Here is a 2,962-nt window from a genome sequence, read left to right as displayed (position 1 = left end):
GTATACCCTTTGGTGGTGGTGGTTTAGTTGCTAAGTTGTGTCCAACTCTTGACACCCCGTGGACTGTAGCCCACCGCGTTCCTCCGTCCAGGGGATTTCCCAGGCCAGAATATTGGAGTGCGTTGCCATCTCCTTCTCCAGGGGATCCTCCCCGACCCAAGGATCAAACCTGCGTCTCCTGCATGGCAGGCAGATTCTTTACCACCTGAGCCATCAGCGAAGACCAGTGTTCCATTAGGACTTGGCTGAAAGAGTACTTTTGGACCCTGGCTCAGTTTCTTTCTGATTTTCTCCCTTCCCCAGAGGAGATGTTGCATTGTTTCCTGGCAACCAGCAGCAATCAGCGTCTTTCATCAGTTCTTTCACTATGGATTCTGGGGCTTTATTAGCAAATGAAAATGGCCCGAGTCCAGCTGACATCAGTGGGGCTCGGCTAGGAGTGGGGGCTGGAGCATTTCCGGTAGGCTCCAGCCTCAGACAAACCAGTTTGAAGAGAAGCCAGTTGGCTACCAGTGAGCTATTTTTGACATAAAAAGAAGCTGAATTTAGCCGATAACTGATTGAAGAAATTTCAAGCACAACTGGTGGGGGTTATAACATCTTGGCAGCGGTGGTAGAGAGACAAAGGGAAGACAATGAATTTGATCAGGCAAGATGTTTTGCAAACAACTAATTAAATACCATCAAGCAACCAATTGTTTGCAAAACAATGGTTGGATAGAGTTCTATCTCTGTATTTTCCTCTCCCTCTCATCTTTTTACTACCTAAAATAGTTTATGTAGAAAAACAAAGTCTTTGCATTTTTCACGAACTTGAAGTTGGCACAGTAATTAGAAAAATTCCCTAGCACACCATTAGAATGTGTTCCCTTATCTCCTACAGAAAACCAATTTCAAAAGTTAAGTTATACTTTTTCCTGAAATACTTTGGATAGGTAGGCAACAGAAAAAAAAAAAAAAAACCATTGCTAGATGTCCAGCCAAATCTAAAGGTACAGAAAACAATATCTTGAAAATCTTTTATTTTCAATAATTCATAAAGAAATCACCTTCGCCCACCCACCTTTGTTTCTTCATAGCAACCTTATGTGGCAAGGGTAAAAACTATAATTATTTTTTCCTTGAGATCTGGAGAACTAGACACCCAGAAAGGTCAAGTAATCTGACTAGGGTCACACAGCAGTCACCAAGGGGCTCAGAGTGTCCCAATTCTATATTTCAAGGTTCTGCTTCATTTTGCCCCCTCTGGGTTGTCTGCTGTGGTTTGATATAAAAATTTAACAGGTTCCTATTGCTGATTAAGAATTGTCCGATTTGGGCCTAAAAGTCATTTAACTTTGGAAAGTGTATCCTTGATTAGACTTCTTATTATTATCATGGCTACTAGTTATAGAGTGTTTACCACGTATAGGTCTTTTAATCCCCACCTCAACTTGTACAAGCTAGCTCTTATGTCCCCGTTTTATTATACAAAGGAAGAAAGTGAAGCTTGGTAAAGCAAAGGCTGCCCGAGATCACGTACACAAACATGACCTTGAAAATATTTAGTGGGATTTCCTGGTGGTCCAGTGGTCAAGACTCTCCACTGCCAATGCAGAGGGCTCAGGTTCGATCCCTGGTCAGGGAATTAAGATCCTACATGCCATGTGGTGTGGCCAAAAAGAAATGTTTTTTATGTACACTGAACTCAGCAGTGTACATACTTTAAGTCCCCCAAATTGTTTTGGGTATCTAATCGATAGAAACTCTTGTGCACAGAATAATAACTAGTATATAAGAAGCAGCAGGTAAGATGTTCACTGTATCATTGTTTATAGTGGTGAAAAAAGGAAACAATCTACATATCCATCAACAGAGAAAGTGCCCTGGGCTAGTAACTTAACCCTGTATGTCTTAGTTTTCTTGTCTGGATAATGAGAATAACAGTAGCAACTATCTTGGCAGTCCAATGGTTAAGACTTTGCACTCAGTGGTCACAGGTTCGATCCCTGGTCAGGGAACTAAGATTCCGCTTGCTTAATGACACGGCCAAAATCAAACAGACAATAGAAGCTATCTCATAGGTATAAGGATAAAGTGAATTCATTATACAGAACGCTTAGAACAGTGCTTGGTACATGGAGAGTGGTATGCATGTGTTAGCCTCAATTTATTAGTCTAGAATGAATTGCTATGTAGCAACCAAAGTGAATTAAATATAATTGTATAATATTCTCAATTATGTCACATATCTATTTAGCAATATAAATTAAACTCAGAAATTAACATTGAGTGAAAGAAGCAACTCAGAGAACTGTATGCAGAATATGAGGCTCATGCAAATTCAAAAAGTACCAACCACATTTCTGTACTGCTTTTGAAGAAGTGCATATTTTATAGAAATATAAAAATGTGGACTGCTAGGCTTCACCAAAATTACGATAGTGGTTACCTCTAAGGAAAGGAAGAAATATGGAGATGAGATCAGAAAAGGGAAAAGCACTTCAACTTTATAATGTTTTACTTCTGTTAGTAAAAATAAAAAAGATTTGAAACAGATATGACCACATGTTAATATGTGAAGTTCTTTTTCTGGGCGTTAAGTACACAGGAATTAGATCTATTAATCTATGCACTACGTATTTAAAGACTTTTTTCCAAGTGCAAAGAAAAAGCACACAGAGTTTTTGTTTATGTTGCTATGAGAAGCTCGCACTCAGTGTATCTGTGATCTCGCTGTCCTCCTATGTTTTTGGCTTCTTTCCTGGAAGGCTGGAGGGATGGATTTGACTTACTAATAACCAAGAAAGAAAAAAGCATCATTTACCATCCAACTGTATGATGATCTTTGCAAAGAACTATGAAATTGTTTACAAAACACATCTCCAGGGAGGAACCCAGCATTCACTGTTTATCTCCATAAGGTACAGAGACTTCCAGCCACATCCTAAACCACAGACCCTGGCCTGAGAAAGCCCTCCGC

General features: G+C 39.7%; 1 non-coding gene across 1 annotated transcript; it reads left to right on the top strand.

Annotated features, from left to right (window-relative positions):
- Positions 1-1,554: 1,554 nt before the first annotated feature.
- TRNAG-GCC (transfer RNA glycine (anticodon GCC)) lies at positions 1,555-1,627 on the top strand. Its single transcript has one exon. It is a non-coding gene; the product is annotated as a tRNA-Gly (tRNA).
- Positions 1,628-2,962: the final 1,335 nt, after the last annotated feature.

Source organism: Bos javanicus, chromosome 17 (genome assembly GCF_032452875.1).
Source record: "Bos javanicus breed banteng chromosome 17, ARS-OSU_banteng_1.0, whole genome shotgun sequence".
Lineage (NCBI taxonomy): Eukaryota > Metazoa > Chordata > Mammalia > Artiodactyla > Bovidae > Bos > Bos javanicus.
The sequence above is the reverse complement of the archived record's forward strand: the minus strand, read 5'-3'. Positions and strand labels throughout refer to the sequence as shown.